Here is a 26,826-nt window from a genome sequence, read left to right on the forward strand (position 1 = left end):
ACTGGAGGTACTAAAGCGAGGACAGTCCTGGCAAACAGGGTCAGCTGGTCACTCTACCTGAACTAATGTAGAATTTTTTATCTCTGGTTAAGCCACAAAAGCCAACAGCTGTACAACACTGCATTCTATTTCTTAGTACAAACAGACAGCCAGGAATCATAAGCAATGAGAGGCAAATGTCCCTTTTAGACCAGTAAACACACTACCACCTTTCCCCTTAAATAAACATGGTCTTTTGGTCAATCGGCTAGGACCCCTGATGGCAGAGATGCACTCTGCTAGGACTTTCTATTTTGGTGATGGCCTTGGAAGAAATGTGCTCTTCCCTTCCCTGTATCTCTGATGTTATTCCTAATGGTGAATCTGTCAGCAAATGAACAGTCTATCCTTAAAATCCATAGTAAGGGGCTTATTTTCATGCCTTGTCTTATCAAATTTGGATCAGAATAAAACCATGCAACCCTCTTAGCTCGGTGACTACGTATGAAATTTTTCTCCACTGGTACAGGCTGAAGCCAAGTTCTTCTATCAGTATTTCTGTATGATGAATGGAAGTCCTGTGTTCTTGGGCTCAGGTACTCTTAAGCACTTCACTATGTGGCTTGCAAACCAAATCATGATGGCTGAAGGTACTGAGCTCTCCAGTAAGTCTTCTGGATCTTCCTTGAGACATGCCTGTTTCCAGTGATGAACACTATTTTTCATAAACTCAAGATAACTTAGGCAACATTTCTTGCTTTGGGTTTTTCCTCAATTTTTCACACAGAGACAAAAGCTTGAAATCAATCAGGGTAATGACTGGTTACAAAGGGAATGAGAAACATTTTCTCTTGAATGCCCTCAATTCCTTGGAGAATTATGGGAAATGTGCCAATGATGTCCAGTGGTCATTCAGTTTTTCCAGTAATGTGAATGACTCACAGTGGCAAAAACCAGGTCCTCGAGAAGTATTACACCATCCCCTTGTAAACAAGCAGAAGCTTCTTCTGAAATCCAACTTCCAGCATCATCATCCACACAATCAGAGTAAGCTCCAAGAACCATCTTGATTTTTAAACCTCTAAAAAACAGACCATTAAAAAAGACTTATCTAGAGGATATCATGTCAAATGACAAACAGCAAAAAAAAAAAAAAATCCCTACAACATATATGACATACAAGTAGTATGATCTCCTTAATATACAAAGAGCTTGTATAATTCAATAAGAAAGAAAACTAACAACCCAATAGAAAATGGATAAAGATCACGAACAGGCTTCTTCATAGGAAACACAAATGTCTAGAAAAGATTTGAAAACCTGTTCAACTTTATTAAAAGCAAGTATGCAAATAAAAAGAATATTTTCACCTCTCAATGGGCAAAAATCAAAACTTTATAGTACAGAATGTTGGTAAAAACATGTAGGTACTCTCTCAAAATATTCTTTAAAGTACTAAGGGTATAGTTTCTTTAAAGAGCAATGTAAATTCTCAAAATCTATAATCAAGCAATAACAGAAATTTTATCACGAGCTTGTATACAGGGATATATGCAAGGACGTACACTGACATATTCTGAAATAGCAAATGAGTTGTTGTTGTTGTTGTTGTTGTTTAGTCGTTCAGTCATGTCTGACTCTTTGCAACCCCATGCACTGCAGCACACCAGGCTTCCATGTCCTTCACCATCTCCCGGAGCTTGCTCAAACTCATGTTCATTGAGTCAATGGTGCCATCCAACCATCTCATTCTCTTTCATCCCCTTCTCCTCATGTCTTCAATCCTTCCCAGCATCAGGGTCTTTTCCAATGAGTCGGTTCTTCACATCAGGTGGCCAAAGTACTGGAGCTTCAGCTTCAGCATCAGTCCTTCCAATGAATATTCAGGGCTGATTTCCTTTAGGATGGACCGGTTTGCTTTCCTTGCTATCCAAGGGACACTCAAGAGTCTTCTCCAACACCACAGTTCAAAAGCATCAATCCTTCAACACTCAGCTTTCTTCATAGTCCAACTCTCACACCCATACATGACTACTGGAAAAACCATAGCTTTGACTAGATGGACCTTTAGCAAAGTGATGTCTTTGCTTTTTAATATGCTGTCTAGGCTTGTCATGGCTTTTCTTCCAAGAGCAAGCATCTTTCAATTTCATGGCTGTAGTCCCCACCTGCAGTGATTTTGGAAAATAAAGAAAATAAAGTCCATCACTGTTTCTATCGTTTCTCCATCTATTTGCCATCAAGTGATGGGACTGGATGCCATGATCTTCGATTTTTTAATGTTGAGTTTTAAGCCAGTTTTTTCACTCTCCTCTTTCACCTTTATCAAGAGGGTCTTTAGTTCCTTCTGCCATAGGGTGATGTCATCTGCATATCTGAGGTTACTGACATTTCTCCCAGCAATCTTGATTTCAGCTTATGCTTCATCCAGCCCAGCATTTCACATGATGTACTCTACATATTAGTTAAATAAACAGGGCCTCATCTTCAGGACTAGTGCCCTTATAAAAAGAAACAAACGAAAGTTTGCTTCCTTCTATCTCTGATTTCTCCCACATAAGGATACAAGGAAGTGACAGCATCTTCTGAAAGCCAGGAAAATGGCCTTCCCCAAGAAACTGACCTCGGACTGCCACTCTGTTCTAGGGCTTTCTAGCCTCTAGAAATGCAAGAACTAAATGTTGTTTAAGCTACCAGTCTATGAGGATTCATTGCAACAGCCTGAGTAAGACAGGTACATAAAGAGATGCAACAATGGAATACTATCCAGCTACTATAAAGAATACTATCCAGCTACTATAAAGAATACTATCCAGCTACTATAAAGAATACTATCCAGCTACTATAAGGATCTATAAGTAGATCTCTACATACTAAATTTTTAACTGCTATATCCTTTTATATTCACAGTTTTTAATTCTTTCTGAAAGGTATTAATATTTAGGATTCTCTTGGTGGTCCAGTAGTTAAGAATCCACCTTCCAATGCAGGGGGCACTGGTTTGATTCCTGGTTGGGGAACTAAGATCCAACATGCCCTGGGGCAGCAAAGCCTGTACACTGCAATGACTGAACCTGTGTGCTCTAAAGCCAGTGTTCCACAACAAGAAAAGCCTGTGTCCTACAACTAGAGAGGCCCGTGCACCACAAGAAGCCCACGCACTGTATCTAGAGAAAACCCCCATCCACTGCAGCACTGTAGTGAAGAGCCTGTGCACTGCAGTGAAGACCCAGCACAGCCAAAATGCTTTTAAAAGGTATTAATGTTAAGAAAATAGCACAAATTGAGTCAGCTTCTGTATTACATCTGCTTGTAACCCCTAATAGAAAGTGGATGATTTTGTCCCTGTCCCCTGGAAACGTTTGACAATGCCTGGAAACAGCTGCAACTGGTATTGAGTGGGCAGAGAACAGGGATTATGCTAAACATTGTACAATCTACAGGACAACACCCACACACCAAGAATTATGCCCCAAATGTCAATTGTATGGAGTTTGAGAAAGCCTATTTGGGAGCAATACACAACAAAAGGCCGACAAGTTGTTAGCTTTTCCATTCTCGCTGAATTCCCATTTACAGTCATCTATTTTAGTCCTCTTGCTCTCCATCTGAGTAATCACACAGATGAAGATGTAGGTCTGTTTTTGTTTTTAATTCGTGTACCCACTCCATCTGCAAGCATTACAAGTTACCCTGGATCTGTGAGCCAGAAGCTCTGAACAGGGCATGCCAGGGGTATAGACGAGCTTATTGGACCAACCTCTTCAAAAGGTGAGCAAGGAGTCAGTGAACCACAAGCAAAGGCATGATGATCGATAAGCCCTCTGTCTAGCTACCAAGGCCGTATATTGACTGTATGGTTAATTTAGTGCTTTCCTCAAGGGTGATCTCTTTTAAAAGGGCTCCCTGACAGTCTAGAAGGGCATCAAGAGGGAAAGAGGAGGTGAGAAGACCCAGCATCTTCTCCATCTTGGGACCAGTAGTAACAGGACACAAGGGAACCAGCCGTTTCCACTTCTTCCCCTTTCCCCTTAGTAATGCATTCATCTGCAAAGGAAACTCTTCCATACGCCAATTTTTAAAATAAATTTCTCAAATGAAAGAACAAAGATTGAATACTACAAGATTAAAAAAAATAAACAGTACAAAGGGTAGAAGTCAGAATAGCGTTTTTAAAATGTTTGTAGGAGAAACCTTGATAAATAGCTTGTCTTCATCTTGGCACATATTACATTACCCATCCAGGCTGCCAGTTACACTCCTTTCTGCTTGGAGGTTCAGAAAACATCTGTCCTAGTCTGCCACAGACCAGCCTTGCTGGTGAATCTCTCTTGCTATGTAATACCAAAAAATAGGACCGGAAACTGATGCCTTGGGATGGTATGAGGGCAAAAGGTCAATCAGGGACTTCTTGTGATTAAACAATTCAACTTCAAGTGGTTTGGTGTGATAGCTAATTTTACATGTCAGCTTGGCTAACTCAAGGGGTGCTCATATATTTGGCAAATATTTCTACATGTGTCTGTGAGGGTGTTTCCAGATGAAATTAACATTTGAATCCATGGATCCAATAAAGTAACTTGCCCCCCTCAATGTGGTGGGCATCATCCAATCCCTTGAGGGACCAAAAAGGCAGAAAAAGGAAAGATTTGACCTTTCATGCCTGAGGGGGGACATGATCTTCCTCTGCCTCATAACTTCATATCTTCAGGTCTTTGAACTTGGGTTGAATTATACCACAGCTTTCCTGGGTCTCCAGCTTGCAGTTGGCATATTTCAACTTCCATAACTATTAATACATGAGCCAATTCCTTATAATATATATCTATGACTTATTCTATATCTGTCGATCTCTCCTACCAGTTTTATTTCTCTAGAGAACTCTGACTAATACAGTTGGCTAGCTCCTGAATCCCCAGTCCCTGGTACAATACTTGGCATGGAGAATATATTCAATAAACATTTAATGAATACATTCACTAGTAAATAAACAAATCACAATCAACAATTGAGAAAATATTCATTTTCCCATTTTAGAAATGAAAGAACTGGAGGAATTTAAGAATGTTTGCCCCAAATTACAGAATTTCTAATAGACTAAGTCAGTTCACAAGCTTCAGGCTATCTGACTGGAAACAATCTACCCTAGTCATTATTTTTTTCTTTTAGTGCTTTATTTTAAGGAGTTTGATTATAATACATTGTTTTTTTTTTAATGTTTATTTATTTATTTGGCTGTAGCCATACTGCAGTTGGGTTGCAGTTGCAGCACGCAGGATCATTGTTGGGGTGCACAGACTCTCCAGCTGTAACGTACTGGCTCAGCTGCTCAGCAGCATGTGGGATTTTAGTCCCCCTACCAGGGATCAAGCCCCTGTCCCCTGCAATGCTAGGTGGATTCTTAACCACTGGATCAGCAGGGAAGGAAGTCCCTCAATACACCTTGAATGGGCTAAAGAATGATCTGGCTGGGGCATGATTCACACAAATGATTGTCAGCACAAATGACAGCAGATAGTTTGGGAAGGACCATGTTCAGCAAAACCAAATATCTTTCTTTACCGTAGGCCTCATCGGAGCTTTTTGTATGACAATACACGGCAGAAACAAAATGTAATGTTTCCCAAGCCTAATGGAGGAGCATATTTTGCATAAAACATGAAGCAGCTTTGTGCAGTACTTTTTATGAGTTAAGCATTTTGCCTGTCTTGTCCGGGCTACCTGATTGAATGGAGGCCAAGACGGAGAAATCATCTCACTTCATCTTCAGAACAAACACCCTGGTGAGGCAGCTGTTCACCACCAACAGGGTACGAGAAACCAATAGAACGTTTTCAGAATGAGCAGTATGAGGACCTAACGCCATGCTTACTCAACTAACCAATAGCAAAAGAAAATTGCCTGTGGTTATTTCAACCCTACTCAGGAATACAACCACCTTCTGGAAGGCTGTGAAGTGCCAGAATGCATGTTCATCATCCCATTCACACCTGCAGTCAGAGAACTTGATCAGATACATACGCACAAAGAAGGTTGGAGTAATCGCTCTCCTATCTGCCTTCAATGAAGAAATATGACAGGAAGTCCATTCAATATGCTGCCAAGATGATCACCCACAGAACCTTATCAAGAAATATGTGGGGATTGTCTGTGGCCTAATTCTTTCTTGTTTGCTATGTGCATGGACCATCTTTTAAGAGACAGGAAAATGAAACTAATATAATGTCTACGTGCCCTCTTCCTACTTGGCCCTAGGACTTTCAAGAAAATGAGAAGTCCTATTCCAAAATGCATATAATAATTTTAAAGTCAGAACAACAACAACAAAAAAAAATCAGTTTCTGATCAGTCATCATATAGACCAAATTAGTTCACAGGTTTTCTTTTCAGTTTTTGATTTTGATAGGATTAACGGGTATGTCCCTTGAACAAAAGAGTTCTTTTCAGATGTTACATCATGATACTATATAGTCTTTGGAGGAAAATACTTGAGGAACAGTCATCTAGCTATCTATAGCAAACCTGCAGATGACCTCGATACACAAATTCACGGGAGAAGAAGAGTAATCATCAAAAGTAATACCAAGGAAACATCTCAGAATAGTAAAGAGGTTGAGAGATTCAGAGCCCTAATTCAATCATACCTAGTAGAGCATGGTGGTTTACAATACAAATAGGGAGCCAGACTTGAAACTTAGTTTTGTTATTTAGAGATAAAGAATATTCTGAGGTTTCCCTAACAGTCCAGTAGTTGAGAATCCACCTTCCAATGCAGGGAACACAGGTTTAGTCCCTGCTCTGGGAAGATTCCACATGCCACGGGGCAATGAAGCCCTACTAAGGCCATGCTCTAGAGCCCATGTAACACAACTAAAGAAGTCTGTGTATCGCATTGAGAAGCCCCCTCGCACCACAACTAGGGAAAGCCTGCCTGCCACAGCAAAGACACAGCGTGGACAAAAAATAAAGTAGTAATAATAATAAAAGAAATAGTTACATTCTGATTGTTATATAACCTCGAACAAATTATTTAACCATTCTGTGCCTCAGTTTCCCCTCTGCAAAATGGGGTAAAAAGTAATATCTACCTCAGTTGATTGTGAAGACCCAGCATATGTAAAATATGTAGAACCAGTGCTTGGTACAAAGTTAGTTTTCCATGCATGTTGACAATAACTAGTATTACCAACTGCATGACCATGAGAAGTCAGTTCACTTCTGTAAGTCTCATTTTCTCCTTCTCTTAAATTGAAATAATCATAATGCTGGCACAATATTAGAGTGAAGAACAAATAAGACAAGATACAGATGTTAAAGTACACAACAGCATCTCACAAAGGTAAGGGGATTATTCTCCTGCTATCATACAGTCATTCTTTTTTCCCCCTCATTGGAAGGTATTTCTTCTTCATCCCAGGCCTCAGATTTCCTCACTGGACACTGATCTTTCCAGTGTACAAAGCAGATACACTCTTGGTCTGTGGAGGAACACTTGGTCCATCGCCAGTCCTTTCCATCCCAGTAAATGTCACATCTGCCACCATCAAATGTCCAGAGTCAGAAAGTGGGGTGTTCCCATGACTACTCAGTCTCAAGACCTCATCAACTTAGCTGAGCAACCTTTCTTCTGTGTCCACCCCCAACGGAGACCTAATCGTCCACTTCTCCATGTCTGTAATTTCCATCCTCAGTCATGTCACCATCATTTCTTGCCAGCCTTCCATGCTTCCACTTCCACATTGTATGATCCAATTCATTGCATTTTCCCCAATACAGATGAACAAATCTTTTAAAAATATAATTCCAGCCTCTTTCCCGGCTGGAACCATGGAGGGTGCAGAAGAGAAGAAAAAGAAGGTTCCTGCTGTGCCAGAAACCCTTAAGAAAAAGCAAAAGAATTTCACAGAGCTTAAGACCAAATGCCTGAGAAGGAAGTTTGCCCAAAAGATGCTTCAAAAGGGAAGGAGGAAGCTTACCTATGAAAAAGCTAAGCACTACCACAAGGAATACAGGCAGATGTACAGAACTGAAATTCGAATGGCTAGGATGGCACGAAAAGCTGGCAACTTCTATGTACCCACAGAACCCAAATTGGCATTTGTCATCAGGATCAGAGGTATCAGTGGTATGAGCTCAAAGTTTTGAAAGGTGCTACAGCTCCTTCGCCTCCAGCAGATCTTCAGTGGCACCTTTGTGAAGCTCAACAAGGCATCAATTAACATGCTGAGAATTGTGGAGCCATACATTGCATCAGTTCAGTTCAGTTCAGTTCAGTCGCTCAGTTGTGTCCGACTCTTTGCGACCCCATGAACTGCAGCACACCAGGCCTCCCTATCCATCACCAACTCCTGGAGTTCCTTCAGACTCACATCCATCGAGTTGGTGATGCCATCCAGCCAGCCATCTCATCCTCTGTCGTCCCCTTCTCCTCCTGCCCCCAATCCCTCCCAGCATCAGAGTCTTTAACAATGAGTCAACTCTTTGCATGAGGTGCCCAAAGTTCTGGAGTTTCAGCTTTAGCATTATTCCTTCTAAAGAACACCCAGGACTGATCTCCTTTAGAATGGACTGGTTGGATCTCCTTGCAGTCCAAGGGACTCTCAAGAGTCTTCTATAACACCACAGTTCAAAAGCATCAATTCTTCAGCGCTCAGCTTTCTTCACAGTCCAACTCTCACATCCATACATGACCACTGGCAAAACCATAGCCTTGACTAGACAGGCCTTTGTTGGCAAAGTAATGTCTCTTTTTTTTAATGTGCTCTCTAGGTTGGTCATAACTTTCCTTCCGAGGAGTAAGCGTCTTTTAATTTCATGGCTGCAATCACCATCTGCAGTGATTTTGGAGCCCCCCAAAAATAAAGTCTGACACTGTTTCCACTGTTTCCCCATCTATTTCCCATGAAGTGATGGGACCAGAAGCCATGATCTTCATTTTCTGAATGTTGAGCTGGGGGTACCCAAATCTGAAATCTGAAAATGAATTGATCTACAAGCATGGTTACGGCAAAATCAACAAAAAGCATATTGCCCTGACAGACAACGCATTGATTGCTCAATCTCTTGGGAAATACGGAATCATCTGCATGGAGGATCTGATTCATGAGATCTATACCATTGGAAAACGTTTCAAAGAAGCAAACAACTTCCTGTGGCCCTCTAAATTGTCTTCTCCACAAGCTGGAATGAAGAAAAAGGCCACCCATTTTGTAGAAGGTGGAGATGCTGGCAACAGGGAAGACCAGATCAACAGGCTTTTTAGAAGGATGAACTAAGGTATCTACCAGGATTATTTTTGTAATCTGGTCAGTTAATAAACAATTGAAACAACCAACCAAAAAAAAAATGTAATTCCAATCATGTCTCTTCTCAGCTCTAAATCCAACGATGCTTCCCATTCTCATATCCCTTTCTAGGACCTGATCCTCACAAGGGCCCTGACTACTTCAAAAGTTCACCCCATACCATTCTAATGTCCCCAATTCCCGCTCTGGTCACCATCTTACCTCTACACCCTGTCCCACAGGTCGGGTCACCCCTGTCCTATAGGTCTTTGTCAGTGACCGAGATACACTGAAGTTCTGCTCCACCTCAGGACCTTCGTCCTTGCGCTCCCCTCCCCTTGGCTCTTTAAATGGCTGGTTCTTTTGTGTCCTCCACATCGCAATTCAGATTTCTTCTCCTTAGAGAGGCCTTTCCTGATCACTCCAAATGTCCTTTTGCATAGTATTCATCCCAAAGAGATATTATGAAGTGAGAAATGCCTTCAGAACAGTGCTTGGCACATAAGAACACATTAAAAATTGGGAACCATCATCACCATCACCATCCATCTCTCTCATGGCAGCCTGTCAAGTTGCATGGAAAACACTGCCAAGAGGGTGTGACCGTGATATGTGTTTGCTTACTTGTACTTTGTCTGCCCAGTTGTTAGTTCCATGAGGTGTACACCTTGCCAGTTTTGTTTTCTGGCTCATCCTCACTCCCCAGGAAACCACCAGCTACATAGCGAGCGCTGGGATTTTCGCTGAAAAAAAAAATGAATGGAAGTGAGTCTCTCTTGGCTGTCAAATGGGTTCAAACTGCTGGATCCCCAGCGGGACCCAGAGCAATGTCACTTGCGGGGCAGCCTGACATCAGGACGCGGGGAGCTCCACTGTGCATGCTCCAAGGGCACAGTCTCTTCTCCCAGCCCCACTGCAGTTCACTCCCATCTCCTTGCAGGTCCCTGTTTGTGTTCAGCGTGTCCCTGCTTGTGCGAGAGAAGCAAAAGATCCCACAGAACTCTTTTCTTTATCCCCTTTCCAGAAAAATGGGCCAATTCACAGCTGCAATCGTTAGGAGAATTTCCTGTCTGGGAGTCTGGAAACTGCCAAGAGTGGAAAGCAGCCGCCAGCCAGTGAGGCCTCTGTTGTCATTGGCCCAAATAACAACAAAAACAGCCACAGCCACCGCCACCACCACAACAAAACATGCCACGTGGGGACCGGCACACACAAACACGCCCACAGAACCAAACCGAAGGGACGAGGCTTCAGGGAGGAGTCTGTGGGCCGTGCGTTCCGGCGGGAGGCACATCCTTTGGCCCGGAGCCACGGCAGCCCCACTCCCAGCCCCCCGACCATCTGTCAGCAGCGCTCTGCCGACGGCAAACGCGCCGACACGGGACGCAGGCTAACGAGGAGCAAATGCAGGAGAAGGGAAAACAAAGCCACTGCAGGCAGTGGGAGAAGGTGGCTAGGGCTCTGACAGAAACTGACAAAAGCCGGGAAATTCAAACTGAAAATTTGCCCTGAAGACCCCCAGCTCTGAGGGCAGGGCTGTGGGCAGATGGGAGATACAGGAGGGGATAGTGGGATGCGGTGATGCAGGGATGGAGGCTGGCAGTCTGTAGAGATGCTAGTGTGGTGCGGCTAAGGAGGCCGGCTCTTTGCACTCTGTGACCGTGAGCCATTACTTACACTCCATTCCCACTGTGCATGGATTGCCCAATAAGACTTTCTCTTACAAGACAAGGGTAATTTAAAGAAAAAAAAAAAAAAAAAAAAAAGCAAAACTTTGTTCCAAGGAAACTTGTGCAGGAAACATTTAATCAGGACAGCACGTGGAATTCAGATTGCCAAATCCTCTATCAAATAAGCATTGAAGTTAGTAATTGCCAAATTATTAAATTTAGGAATTAATTATAATCTATTATAATTGTTAATAATCTATTCATTGGAATAAACTGTCCTCACTTTGCTACTGAGAAGTTGGGATGTTAGTTTTCTGTTCTCATTTGTAAAACCTTTTAGGAAAAAATAGGGTATTTGTCATTTCTCACTGTAGATAATAAAAATATTTTCTATAAGCCTGTTTGTCTACCAAAAACTGCAGCAGCAAAAGAACCCAAACCAGCTAAGATGCCTGCTAAAATGTATCTATATTTTTGCTTAAGTGGTGAGGACTCTGGCAACACTGGATGGATGTCCTGGAGTTTTCACCCCCTGTCTTTCAATGCACGAGGGCTCTTTCTCTTATAATCTTACCCAATATTTGATACCCAATATTTGATGACCATTCCACAAGCTTGGCATTGTTTTCTCTGTGTTAGAGGTAAAGAGAGTTTTAAAAGCTAAGAGAGTTTTAAAATCACATAGAGTTGAAATGCAAAACTTCAAGATTTTTGGACTTGAGGCCCTATCATTCTTTTGTTTTAAACAATGAGATTCTGCTAAGCTGCTGTTATTTTATTTTGCCCTGTTAATTCTCACCACAAAGCTACAAATACTATAATTCTAATCCCCACTTTTCAAAAAAATATTAATTAAGAGAGCAAAACGGCAGTAAGTTTTAACCAAAGAGGCCAGAAGCAAACCAGCTTTCATTCTGTTCTCTCATCAGTTAACTATTATTATTTGACCTTTCTTTATTAGTTGATTACTAAAAAATAAATTCTGGTAAAGAAGTTCAACCCCAAAACACTTCTGATTGACAGCATAATAGCTTGGCTCATTATCCCTAATCGACAGAGTATACATATATTTACAAATAAAAACACACACCAGATGTATTTTCATCCACAAGGTGATGCTGTCAACTAAAATAGGGAATGTACACTGATGTACAGCATCCATCATTTTTAAGACAGATTCACCGCAAAATCTCCCACGTCATGATTCATGGACGAAAGGCTGTACGCATGCAGGTGGCTGTGATATTGCCATGTGTACAAAGAAGGGTGAGACGCTTAAAAAAGCACCAACTCTAAAGTCAGGAGAACTCTCTTTGAGTGTAGGCTGTGACATTTCCTAGCTTATACTCTTATGCTTCAGTGTCTTCATCTGTAAAATGGGAATAACAATCGCATTTACAGAATTGTTTGTCTCATATGAGATAATGGCTATTAAAATGTTTTGTAAACAGTAATATACCAATATATTTCTTTTTTCTATATCTCCTCATTCCCTTCAAATGTCTTTCTGTTTCTTCCAGACTGACCAGTGTTTAAAAGAAGGGATTAATCATTCATATCTACCCTCTTTTCAGAAACTGATAGTCAGTTTGAAGGTGATCTTATAAAGTCTTGGAGACCAGCCTGACACTCTACATCAAAAACCCATTTTCAGTTTCACCTATGGAGAGAGAGACTACATAGAAATAGCTTTCATTTTCCTTTCCTGTGTAATTTAACAGAATTTTCAAAAAAACCTACCCAAATCTCATCTAGGAGCATCATGGGTGAATTTCCAAATTGCGCTTCATATGTGTCTGTGAATGATCAACTTAAGTTCATACTTTATATTAATGTCCACAACACTCATTCATTTGTTCAGTTGTAACAAGTGTATTGAATGCCTACTTTGACTTGGCAAAAACAACTTTACAAACCCTTTACTAGGCTGAAGGATCCGTAAGAACAAGGATTGAGGATGCTTTATTCATCACCGTTAAACACTCTGGTCCCTAAAATGGTGCTGATTGACATTCACAAGTATTTGTGGAATATACTTGTGAATGAACCAGTTTATTATGATAAATAATAGCATAGCACAAAATAGGTGATATAAGATGGTGGCTCAGCAGGGCATAAACTAACTGCAATGCAAGAGGTGCAAGAGATGAAGGTTCGATCCCTGGGTCGGGAAGATCCCTTGGAGAAGGAAACGGCAACCCATTCCACCATTCCTGCCTGGGAAATCCCACGGACAGAGGAGCCTGGTGCTCTACAGTCCATGGGATCACAAGAGTTGGACACGACTTAGTGACTAAACCACCACCACAGGGTGAGAGCAGGAAGCAAATAGACTCAAGGCTGGGGGTGAGTGATGGGGTACTGTCCCAAGGTTTTCCTTTTGTGTAAAGGCAGCGCTCAAATCTTTAGGGAAGTTTCTGAATTTTAGAAGATTCCATTCTTGTAAAAGAGACATAAAGAAAGAGCCGAGGGATCTGGTTCCCGTCCTGACTTTACCAATATTTGAGGTCTTGACCAAGTTACTTTTCTGCTCTGGGCAGTTTCCATACTTTCCTGATACTTAAGGCTTTTCCACCTCCTCTCACTTTGATTTCTGAGTTTGTAGAGCTACTTCTCCAAGAAATATTTGACCAAGGGTTAAATTGGGGGAAAGTGTTTCACTCTTCTGAAGTATGTTTTCACTCTGCTGAAGTGTGTTTTATCTAATAGAATGTCACAGCAGGGAGCTGGACAAGAATATAGTCTACAGGGGACTCTGGATAGGAACAATGAAGTGGGACTTTAAAAATAGCTTTCCAAATCCTTTACTAGGCTGCAGGCTCTGTAAGAACAAAGATTGAGGATGCCTTGTTCATTACCATTAAACCCTCTGGTCCCTAAAATGGTGCTGATTGACAATGTTCACAAGTATTTGTGGAATGCACTTGTGAATGAATCAGCTTATTATGATAAATGACAGCACAGCACAAAATAGTTGATATAAGATGAAATATCAGCTTATAAGATACATATTATATGGAATTGTATGCATGCTCAGTCATAGATGCAAAGAGGAGGGAAAGGCAACCCACTGCAGAATTCTCGGCTGGAGAGTCCCATGGACAGAGGAGCCTGATGGGCTACAGTCCATAGGTCGCAAAACGTTGGACATAGCTAAAGAGACTTAGCATGCCTTTTGAAATTCCCCTAAAAAAGAAAAAAGACCATGATTCTACATGGCTGCACTTGCCCACTGAGTCAAAGTCATGGTATGAGCTGGTATGAGCTGGAGCAAAACTGTTGGTCTCTGATGCTAAACCAGTTTCTCAAAATCCCTCAATGGCATCCACTCGTGAATTAGAAGATTGGAATAGGGTTAAAATGGCACTTTCTGGAAGTCTGAGGCCTTGGATCCTGATCCTGCCTTTTCCCTTGATACCCATACGACCTTGAACAAATTCTCTCCTTCTTACAACCTAAGTTTTCTTGTCCGTAAACAAGAGGTTGTGATTTTCAAGGCTCTTTTCAGGCATAGAAATTTAGGAAGCAAGTGGAAAATTAAACACATGTGGCCATTGTTTAAGTAGAATTTCCCCATCTAAAATGTCTCTCTTACTTTATTAACTCCATTCTTAAGTTTGGAAAATTGGCAAAATGAGTACAAATGCTTTAGAAGTTAATGTTGTATTAGATCAACATTGCAAATAGACACTTTCCTAGAAAGTAATAGTTTTTTCCAGAAATACGCTGGCTCTGAAAAACATTGCCCTGCAAAGTCCTACCCAGGGTGTACCTCTGCCTCCTCACACCTCTCCCCACAACTCAACTTGCCCCCAAAGATCAACCAAAACTGGAGTTAGAGAGAAAAGTAGGATTCATAGGACTCAATGGTGAATCACCTCTGTGGACGGTTCAGTCATAACTGGATACATCAGTTTGAATCATTAGCCTTAATCCTACATGCTAAGTCTGGGAGAAATCGGAAACAATAGTTTATTCATGTATTAATTCCCAAATACTTTTTGACCCCAGCAAGTGCCATCTCCCCTAACTCATTCCTGGCCCATGCCCTAGACTCCTTCCCCACTTCCCCATGCTGTCCAACTCTCTCACCTATAGTCCAATTCACTTCCCTCAAGGACAACCCTTCTATTGGCTGTTTCACAAGAGGAAACCTTGATTGCATGTTGATGACCTGGTCCAGAAAGCCTGAAAGCATCACAATTTCTAAGACCTAGTTTAATATGGACCAACTGACTTAGACTTGTATTTGGACCATGTGAGTTAGCCTTGCCACCTGCAGTGAAAAGCTAGGTAAAAGGAGCAGAGCCCCAGGAGGCACCAAGCCAGACTGACTGTCATGATTATATGTCTTCAGACATTGCAGACCATCTGCAGAATACCTCACCATTGCTAGAATTCCTTACTTGAAATGTAATTATTATGGATCAATAAGTAAAAATGCTTATGTATTAAGGTTTTCTAAAAGGTATCATTATTATAGACCTGCAAGATCTCTGGAGCCATTAGAAAGCTGATTCTGTTCGAACCCTCACCATCACAACCATGGTGAACTAGAGCCAAAACCCTGAACTCCAGTTCAGTAGCTGGCTCCCTACTGTCCATGCTTGATTCCCAGTATATACCTTGGTTCTTGGAGTATCACCTGCTCTATGTTCTCTGTGCATCCATCATAAACTTTGTTAAAATCTTGTTAGACTCTTAATTCTAACTGTTTGCACTTCATGTATCTATTAGGTATGACCATGTTCAAGAGCTGCTCAAGGAAGTTAACTAAAACTGAGGTCATGTCCATGGTGGCAGAATTCACATGGGGAGAGATTAAGGCCAGGTTCAATCAAGGAGGCCTAAAGCAGAATATCTGGGTGAAATAAAGTCTTAGGGAAGGAAACTCAGTCAGGACCACAATACCTACCATCAAGTCCAAAGGGCAAAGCAAGTAGAGAAACAAAGGAATAAACACCAAGGTTAGTAACAGGATGGAGCCACAACAAAATGGCATCAATGAACAATTCAGCGTAGGCTGTTGAGAGCTAAAACTGTGGATATGGGTGGAAGCTATCCTCTTAATGAACTACCTAGTACATGGAGCAGGCAAAAAGCTTTCGAGAGGCCATTAGAGCCAGACATGCACATGCTATGAGCCTTGCTTTTATGCTGGACTGAACTGTTCTGCAGTATCTGTGGATGTGGTCCAGCCTCTGAGGGGGACCCACCCAGGCTGACCCCTCTCACTACAATTTACTAAGCTTGACTTCTTTCATGTAGGAATACATTTGGCTTGAATTTGTTTCACTTTCTACAGAATAAAATTTAAGATCATGATTAGAAACCTCAATTAAGTTTTGATAAAAGTCTGTGTATTTATTTGGTTTTCAGGAGGTAGGGGAAATATTTCCATCTGCTAATAATGCACCTTCCAGAAAATAAGACTTTCTTTCATCAGCTCTTTCTAAGGGAGCAACAAGGGAACGTGGAGATCATTCATATTCCCCCATCCTGTTACAAATAAGAGACTGGGGAGCAGAAAAGCTAACAACGTGACCTAGATCACATGGGTAGCAAGTGTTGGAATTAAGAAAATTCACTTCTTATGACTCCAGGATAGGCAAAAATGGCTTTCACAAAGAAGTTCTCTCGAGCAAATTGCTGGGTGGTTTTGTTTCCAAGGGTGTTTGTGCAAAGTGTATCCTTCAGTCCCAACAGAGTCGGATTTTGAGAGACAAAAGGTGGCATTGACGAGGGATGTGCCATACAGAATATTTTCTCTCTGGAGACTTTCATCACAGCCCCAGCTGCCTCTGGGTCAGGCAGAGACCCTGAATCTCACCTTCTGCCCAGAGACCATGTCCCAGGGGGACAGCAACTCTGCTTCTTGAGTCTGGCCCTGTGATTTAACATGGGTGAAATAATACTAGCTGAGTGGCTTTGGCAGTTTGTGCCTTAACTTTCTCTACTCCTGGGTTTCTTCCTCCAGCCCCTCAGCTGCATAGAACCACAATATGATTTTGTAGAAACTAAGCAAAAAGGAATACATTAGTCTAGTCTAGTCACTTGGAGCTGCTGCCAAAGGAACAGTCTCTTCCACTGATCGCCAGCCAAGTCCCTTATGAGATTGTGTAGACTTGTACAATATTGCTCAGGGAGCGAAACAAAGAGGAAGAGAAAGAGAAGGGTCGTGCTCATTATAATTTATAGTACACTGTTATGGGAAGCTTCTTGTGTTACCAGAAAGCTGGTGTCTGGGGTTTTCCTCTTCCCCAGAGGAGCTGAAAATGGGAAGGGGGAAGAGAAGGTTATCTTACCAACTTTTTGCAGCCAAAATCATTAGGGCCAAAATTCCTTCCTAGAAATGTCAGTGGTGGGATTCAGACAATTACCACTAGTTCAACAACTCCCAGCCCTGGGTCATTAACATCATCCCTGCCGTTCAACCATAATGTCACTCCACCCATTCCCAAGGAGCAGAAAAATCACAGAGCCTCTTGCTTTAAAGCCTTTCTGGGGACCTGGCAGTCCAGAGACTAAGACTCCATGCTCCCAATGCCAGAGGCCCGGGTGAGATCCCTGGTAAGGGAACTAGATCCCACACGCCACAACTAAGAGTTCACAGACCAGAACTAAAAATCCTGCATGCTGCAACTAAGACCGAACACAGCTAAGAAAATTTTAAAGTCGTTCTGATGAGAGGCATCAAGGGAAAAAGCCCAAGTTTAAATACTTACGTAGTGTCTTAGAGCTCCTTGGCTGCTGTGGTCTCAAACTGGTTTTACACAGCTAGTTCTTCATCTTAGAGAATGATGGGGTTTCAAATATTCCAGTTAAAAGTCTGCCTGTGGGTAAAGAAAGCAAATGGTATGGTGTATTAATATTAACTCTCTCTCTCCAAGGGTTCTGACTTCTGCTAACCTCCATCAGCTACATTCTCTCATTACATCAGTGTCTTAGTCAAACAAAGTGGGATGCCAGGAGTCATGTTGCTCATCACCAGTGGCTTCATTCCCTCTGTCCTCTCTGCCTGGGTTTCACCACAGTGAAGCCTGAAGCAAACAAATGGCTATTCCCAAATAGATTGCTTTGATGGCAGGAACCCTGTCTTATTTATCCTCAGCTCCCCTTTCCTCAGCCCAGTTCATGGAACAAGGACAATTGTGCATGAATGTCACTGTGAAATACAAGGGAAAAGGTGGCTAATCACCTCTCTTTGCTTGTTAACTCAAAAACTCACAAACCGGAAGTGGGAGGAGAGATGGAGCAAAGACACAATAGGGGGAGAGAATTAAGGGTTATAAACTACAAGGCATAAAATAAATGGTGCAAAGAAGTAATATACAACATAGGGAAAATAACCAATATCACATAATAATGTTACATGGAGTATATGCTATAAAAATGTTGAATCACTATGTTGTACATCTGAAATGAACATGATATTGTAAATCAACTGTGCTTCAATTAAAACAACTCAATTTAACAATAATAATAGAGGGCATGCCTCCCAGCCTCGGAGTGTGTGCAGAACCGGTCCCTTGGGGTTCCTGAGTCCAGAAAAAGTAAGGTAGCCTTCTCCCTTGCTCTTTACTGTCCTCAGTATTCTGCAGATCATGAGTTTTTGAGTGGCCCCCTCAAGAGGAGGAGACCCATGTGACCTAGACATAAGGGGCCAGAGTGACATTCACAGGTTCTGGAAGTTAGGATTCAAATGTCTTTGGAGGGAGTGGCGTTATTCAGCCTACTGTAGTCATAATGCAAATTACATTTTTTAATAGAAGATGTGGCCAAAATAGCTTGAAAGCCACTGAACTGGAAGTCTTCTGAATTTTTCAAACACCAGTCATGCGATTTAGGACCCATCGTAATCCAATATGACATCATTTTAACTTGTTCCATCTACTGTGCTCAGTCGCTAAGGCATGTCCAACTCTTTTGTGACCCCATGGCCTATAGCCCACCAGGCTCCCCTGCCCATGGGACTTTCCAGTGACCAGGAGCTTCTGAAATGACCCATCCAGTGAACCCATGAGCAAATTCTGTTTGGAAACCACACTGCAATGGAGGAGATCATCTGTAGCGTGTGCTGGCATCCAGAGATCAAGCCCCGAGCCTTTGGAGTGGGAGCACTGACTCCAAGACCCTAGACTGCCAGAGAACTAACCCTAGTGGGTATCAAATAGTGAGAAGTCACACAAAGGAAACCACTGGAATACAAGCATCACCCAACCACCAGCAGCACCTTGCACAGGACACCTCATCTAAACAACAAACAAAACAAAAACACAAACCAAATCATCAGCAGACAGGATTACCACCTCACTCAGCCTTGCCCATCAGAGGAAAATCAATCAAACAAACAAAACCTCAGCACAAATCTCACCTGATAAGAAACTTATACAAACCACCGGACTAAACTTAGGAGGGCAGAAACAAAAAGAAAGAAAGAATTCAGCCTTGAAGCTTGGGAAAAGGAGACCTCAAATGAGTTAAAGATCTCAAAATAAGTTAAAAAAAAAATAATGAAAAGTCAGAGAAATACTACACAAATGAAGGAACAAGCTAGAAACACAGAGGTCCAAGTAAATGAAGAGGAAATAAGCAAACTCCCTGAAAAAGAATACCAATTATTGATAGTAAAAATGATAAAAAACCTTGAAAGCAAAATGGAGAAAATGCAAGAGTCAATTAACAAAGACCTAGAAGAATGCAAGAATAAACATACAGAGACAAATAACACAGTTACTGAAATTAAAAACACTCTAGAAGGAATCAGTAGCAGAATATCTGGAGCAGAAAAATGAACCAGTGAGCTGAAAGAGAAAATGGTGGAAATAACTTCTGAAGAGCAGAATAAAGTGAAAAGAATGAAAAGAACTGAGGATAGTCTCAGAGACCTCTGGGACAATATCAAATAGACCAACATTCGAATTATAGGGGTCCTAGAAGAAGAAGAGAAAAAGAAAAGGTGTGAGAAAATTTTTGAAGAGATTATAGTTGGAAATTTCCCCAACATGGAAAAGGAAATAGTCAATCAAGTCCAAGAGGCACAAAGAATCCCATACAGGATAAACCCAAGGAGAAACACATCAAGACACATACTAATCAAACTAACAAAGACTAAACACAAAGAAAGAATATTAAAAGTAGCAAGGGAGAAGCAATAAATAACATACAAGGGAAACCCCATACACTTAACAGCTGATCTTTCAGCAGAAATTCTGCAGGCCAGAAGGGAATGTCAGGATATATTTAAAGGACTGAAAGGGAAAAATCTACAACCAAGATTACTGTACCCAGCAAGGATCTCATTCAAATTGATGGAGAAATAAAAAGCTTTCAGACAAGCAAAAGTTAAGAGAATTCAGTACCTCCAAACCAGCTTTACACCAAATGTTAAACGGACTTATATAGTCAAGAAATACCAAAGAAGAAAAAAGATCTACAAAATCAACCCCAAACAATTAAGAAAATGGCAACAGGAATAGACATAAAAAGAGAAATTGACAGTAACACAATAATAGTAGGAGACTTAAACACCATACTCACACCAATGGACAGATCATCAAAACAGAAAATTAATAAGGAAAGACAAGTCTTAAATGATACATTAGTTGAGATGGATCTCATTGATTTCTTCAGGGCATTCCATCTAAATGCAGAAGAATACACCTTCTTCTCAGGTGCACATAAAACATTCTCCAGGTTAGACCACATCTTGGGTTAAAGATCAAACCTCAGTAAATTTAAGAAAATTGAAATCATATCAAGCATTTTCTCTGACCACAAGGCTATGAGACTAGATATCAAGTACAAGAAAATGCTGTAAGAAACACAAACACATGGAGATTAAACAACATATTTCTAAATAACCAACAGGTTACTGAAGAAATAAAAAAGTAAATCAAAAATTTCTAGAAACAAATGACAATGAAAACAGGACAACTCAAAACCTATGGGATGCAGCAAAAGCAGTCCTAAGAGGGAAGTTTATAGCAATACCATCCTACCTCAAGAAACAAGAAAAACATTGAATAGATAACCTAACTTTACATCTAAAACAACTGGAAAAAGAACAACAACAACAACAAAAAAAAAAACAAAATTAGTAGAAGGAAAGAAATCATAAAGATCCAAACAGAAATAAATGCAAAAGAAATGAAAGAAACAATAGTAAAGATTAATAGAACTAAAAGATGGTTCTTTGAGAAGATAAACAAAATTGACAAACCTTTAGCCAGACTCCTCAAGAAGAAAAGAGAGAAGAATCAAATCAACAAATTTAGAAATGAAAAAGGAGAGGTTACAACAGACAATGCAGAAATACAAAGGATTATAAGAGACTATTATGAACAACTATATGGCAATAAATAAACTATATGGAAGAAATGGACAGAATCTTAGAAAAGTTCAATCTTCCAAACTGAACCAGGAAGAAATAGAAATTATGAACAACCCAATTACAAGCAATGAAATTGAAGCTGTGATCAAAAATCTCCCGAAAAACAAAAGCCCAGGACCAGATGGCTTTATAGGAGAATTCTATCAAACATTTAGGGAAGAGCTAATGCCAAAATCACTGCATATGGTGACCATGAAATTAAAAAATGCTTGCTCCTTGGAAGAAAAGCTATGACCAACCTAGACAGCATATTAAAAAGCAGAGACACTACTTTACCAACAAAGGTCCATCTAGTCAAAGCTATGGTTTTTCCAGTAGTTATGTATGGATGTGAGAGTTGGACTATAAAGAAAGCTGAGCACTGAAGAATTGATGCTTTTGAACTGTGGTGTTGGAGAATACTCTTGAGAGTCCCTTGGACTGCAAGGAGATCCAACCAGTCCATCCTAAAGGAAATCAGGCCTGAATATTCATTGGAAGGACTGATGCTGAAGCCGCAACTCCAATACTTTGGCCACCTGATGCAAAGAACTGTGAAAAGACCCTGATGCTGGAAAAGATGGAAAACAGGAGGAGAGGGGGATGACAGAGGATGAGATGGTTGGATGGCATCACCAACAAAATGGACATGAGTTTAAGTAGGCTCCAGGATTTGGTGATGGACAGGGAAGCCTGGCATACTGAAGTCCATGGGTTCAAAAAGAGTCGGACACGACTAAGCAATTGAACTGAACTGAATGTCTATTCTTCTAAAACTGTTTCAAAAAATTGCAGAGGAAGGAACACTTCCAAATTCATTCTACGAGGCCACCATTACCCCGATACAAAAACCAGACAAAGACAACACAAAAAAAGAAAACTGCAGGCCAATATCACTGATGAACTGCTCATACACCATGATCAAGTTGGGTTTATTCCAGAAATGCAAGGATTCTTCAAGATATGCAAATCAATGTGATACACCATATTAACCAACTGAAAGATAAAAACCATATGATAATCTCAATGGATGCTGAAAAAGCCTCTGACAAAATTCAGCACCCATTTATGACTAAAACTCTTCAAGAAATGGGCACAGAAGGAACCTACCTCAACACAGTACAGGCCATATATGACAAGCTTACAGCAAACATTCTCAATGGTAAAAAACTGAAAGCATTCCCTCTAAGATCAGGAACAAGACAAGGGTGTCCACTTTTGCCACTATTATTCAACATAGTTCTGGAAGCCCAAGCTACAGAAATCAGAGAAGAAAAAGGTATAAAAAGAATCCAGATGGATAAAGAATTAAAGCTCTCACTGTTTGTAGATAACATGATACTGTACATAAAAACCCCTAAACATAGTATCAGAAAATTACTAGAGCTAGTCAGTAAATTTAGCAAGGTTGCAGGATACAAAATTAGTACACAGAAATCACTTGCATTTCTATATACTAATAATGAAAAATCAGAAAGTGAAATTAAGGAATCAATCCCACTCACCACTGCAACAAAAAGAATTAAATATCTAGGAATAAACTTACCTAAGGAGAAAAAAAGAACTGTACCCAGAAGACTATAAGACATTGATGAAAGAAATCAAAGATGACAAAAACAGATGGAGAGATAGTCCATGTTCCTGGGTAGGAAGAATCAATATTGTGAAAATGACTATACTACCAAATGCAATCTATGGATTCAATGTGATCCCCAGCAAATTACCAATAGCATTTTTCACAGAACTAGAACAAAAAAATTCACAATTCATATGGAAACACAAAAGACCCCGAATAGCCAGAGCAGTCTTGAGAAAGAAGAATGGAGCTGCAGAAATCAACCTTCCTGACTTCAGATTATACTACAAAGCTACAGTCATCAAAATGGTATGGTACTGGCACAAAAACAGAGGGATAGACTAATGCAACAAGATGGAAAGCCCAGAAATAAACCCATACATCTATGGGTACCTTATTTTTGACAAAGGAGGCAAGAATATACAATGGGGCAAAGACAGCCTCTTTAATAAATGGTGCTGGGAAAACTGGACAGCTACATGTAAAAGAATGAAATTAGAACACTTCCTAACACCATACACAAAGATAAACTCAAAATGGATTAAAGACCTAAACGTAAGACTAGAAACTATAAAACTCTTAGAGGAAAACATAGGCAGAACACTCGAGGACATAAATCAAAGCAAGATCCTCTGTGACCCACCTCCTAGAGTAATGGAAAAAAAAATAAAGCAAACAAGTAGGACCTGATTAAACTTAAAAGCTTTTGTACAGCAAAGGAAACTATAATCAAGGTGAAAAGACAACCTTCAGAATGTGAACACAATAATAGCAAATAAAACTGACAAAGGATTAATTTCTAAAATGTACAAGCAACTCATACAATTTAATGCTAGAAAAACAAACAACCCAATCAAAAAGTAGGAAAAAGACCTGAACAGACACTTCTCGAAAGAAGACATACAGATGGCTAACAAACACATGAAAAGATGCTCAACATTGCTCGTTACTAGAGAAGTGCAAATCAAAACCACAATGAGATATCACCTCACACCAGTCAGAATGACCATCAAAAAGTCTACAAACAATAAATGCTGGAGAGGGTCTGGAGAAAAGGGAACACTCTTGCACTGTTGGTGGGAATGTAAATTGATACAGCCACTGTGGAAGACGGTATGGAGATTCCTTAAAAAACTAGGAATAAAACAAACATATGACCCAGGAATCCCACTCCTAGGCATATACCTGAGGAAACCAGGGTTGAAAAAGACACATGCATCCCATTGTTCATTGCAGCACTATTTACGATAGCTAGAACATGGAAGCAACCTAGATGTCCATCGACAGATGAACGGATAAAGAAGTTGTGGTACATATACACAATGGAATATCACTCAGCCATAATAAGGAATGCATTTGAGTCAGTTCTGATGAGGTGGATGAACCTAGAACCTATTATACAGAGTGAAGTGAGTCAGAAAGAGAAAGAGAAATATCATATTCTAATGCACATATACAGAATATAGAAAAATGGTACTGAAGAATTTATTTACAGGGCAGCAATGGAGAAACAGACATAGAGAATAGGCTTATGGACATGGGGAGATGGTGAGACATGAGGAGAGGGTGAGATGTTAAGAAAGAGTAACATGGAAACTTACATTACCATATGTAAAATAGATAGCAAACAGGAATCTGCTGTATGGCTCAGGAAACTTAAACAGAGGCTCTGTATCAACCTAGAGGGTTGGGATGGGGAGGGAGATGGGAAGGAGTTTCAAAAGGGAGGGGATATATGTGTACCCATGGCTGATTCATGTTGAGGTTTGACAGAAAACAACAAAATTCTGTAAAGCAATTATCCTTCCATAAAAAAATAAATTAAAAAATAATAAAGGAAAGGCAAAGTGTTTTAAAAAACAACTGGAAAGCAATATCTTGGCTAGCCCAAACTCCCATCATATAAACATACAGGTTGTTTCTACCAAAGTAATCAGTAGAAATGAGCACTCTTATACACAAAATTGCTTTGGAGGAAGAAAGGTGCTGACTCTGCACAGATAAGTATCCTCACAATGCAGGTGCGCCAATAAGCATATCTTAGAACTAAGCTGGGGACCTCCAAGGGACCAGACAGACTCACCTGCTTGTCTTGCCAGTTAGATCCATCTGTGAGATCTTCACTGAGAACCAGGCCTTAACTCTCAAACACATGGCCCTCATTTACCCATGTGAAGCCCCTCCAGGAGCAAACACAAGTTTACCCTCAAATTCATATACACTAGGTTTCGCCCCCAAAATTAAAAGGGCCTATTGACTCATTTGAAAAGACGCTGATGCTGGGAAAGATTTAAGGTGGGAGGAGAAAGGGATGACAGAGGATGAGCTGGTTGGATGGCATCACCAACTCAATGGACATGAGTTTGAGTAAACTCTGGGAGTTGGTGATGGACAGGGAGGCCTGGTGTGCTGCAGTCCATGGGTTCCCAAAGAGTTGGACATGACTAAGCGACTGAACTGAACTGAACTAGTGATCATTATTATAAAGATCTCTTTGAAGCCATTCTTCAATTCATTTGTAAATTTCTGAATGTTAACTATGGTTAATATTGTATTTTTAATACATTTTTTCATTCATTCATTTACTCCCTCCTCAACTCCTCTGACACACCTATGGTGAGCTTGGGCATCTCAGGGGTCCCATAAGTTAAGAATCCTGCTCTTAATATTCTCCCTTTTCATCTTCCTTCTACCCAGCATGGGAGCCTTGGTTCTGCTTTCCAGTCTGGCAGGGTTCTTACCCCTTAGAATATTTGATAGATTATTGTCATTTCCCTCACTCAAATTTCAGCACTTCCTAAAAATTTTGGCTCCAGCTCCCTTGCTGGTCCTTTTACTCCTGTTGTTTTCAATGTGATTCTTTTCTTCCCAGTCCCACTCCCCCATCCCACCCCTACCCCCACTCCCACCACCAGATCTACACACTCAAGTCCCAAACCTGATCACCAGTCGGGGAGCAAATGCCCAAGGAGCCTCAGGCAGTCTACATGAAGCTGGGTTTGGATACTAAAGATGTCACAGGACGATTGATATTTCATCTTCCTGCCAGCACAGACTCAAATCTCAGGAGTGAAAGGGACTTAAAAGCTCATCCATGCCTCCGCCTCTGATTACACCAAAATATTAGCCATTAAGGAAAGATTAGCATTCCAAGGCGTCCTCGGAGATCTCTGAAGTGGATTCCATTGCCTCCCTTAGTAATGCATTCCAGAGGCTCATCGTACTCGGAGAGATTTTCCTCCTGCGAACCTAAATCCTGCTGGAAGCAATTTAAACCATTCCCCTTTGGCCTGTCTTTGTGTGGAAAGAGAGGAAAGCTCTCTGCCACTGCCCTTGCGGGTCCCTTCACAGATTCCTGGGCTCCCACAGACACTTCATTTACTGATTGAAACAAGAGCAGAGCAGGGGCAGAGACAGCGGGAGAAGGAGAGAGAGGTCACCCAGAGAAACGCTCGCCTTTTCCTCTCTGGCCAACTTTGTAGAGGAAGCACTGAGCGCTCCAGGCCCCGGGTTTAACCCAGCTCTTGAGTCTCTTTATTCTCGGTCAAGGCTCCTGCCCCTTTCACCGCCTGGTGACCTACTTTCATCTCCAGTGAAGTTCTCCCCGAAAGCATATAGATAACACACAGCTCAACACAGGGCGATATGGCCGAACCGCACAGCTGATCTGACCTTTCCCTTCCTCTCCCGAGTAACAGTGAGGAAGGAATAAAGACAATCAGGTTTCTGCTGGCCAAACCTGCTTTTCTTTCCTGGCAAGAGGACTCTAGGAGACAAAGTATATTCTTCCACCCAAGACAGTAAACGAAAGAATGCTGTGGGTGTATAGGATGCTTGGAACATTTCATTTTTGTAATTGTGCCTTCTGAGCTAAGAGCTACCACAAAAGACCAGTCTTTGGAAACTGATGGGGGTTTGTGGTTGTATTTTGGGGCTGGCTGGCCA

The 26,826-nt window shown here is 41.0% G+C and overlaps 1 long non-coding RNA gene and 1 pseudogene across 1 annotated transcript; one reads left to right on the forward strand and one right to left on the reverse strand.

Moving 5' to 3' along the window:
• Positions 1-315: 315 nt before the first annotated feature.
• On the reverse strand, positions 316-25,803 carry LOC120864576. Its single transcript, XR_005721204.1, has 3 exons — positions 25,794-25,803; positions 9,157-9,250; positions 316-326 (listed from the first exon to the last, which is right to left on the reverse strand). It is a non-coding gene; the product is annotated as an uncharacterized LOC120864576 (long non-coding RNA).
• On the forward strand, positions 7,769-8,305 carry LOC120864566 (annotated as a pseudogene).
• Positions 25,804-26,826: the final 1,023 nt, after the last annotated feature.

The sequence above is a fragment of the Oryx dammah genome, unplaced genomic scaffold, assembly GCF_014754425.2.
Source record: "Oryx dammah isolate SB20612 unplaced genomic scaffold, SCBI_Odam_1.1 HiC_scaffold_1, whole genome shotgun sequence".
NCBI lineage: Eukaryota > Metazoa > Chordata > Mammalia > Artiodactyla > Bovidae > Oryx > Oryx dammah.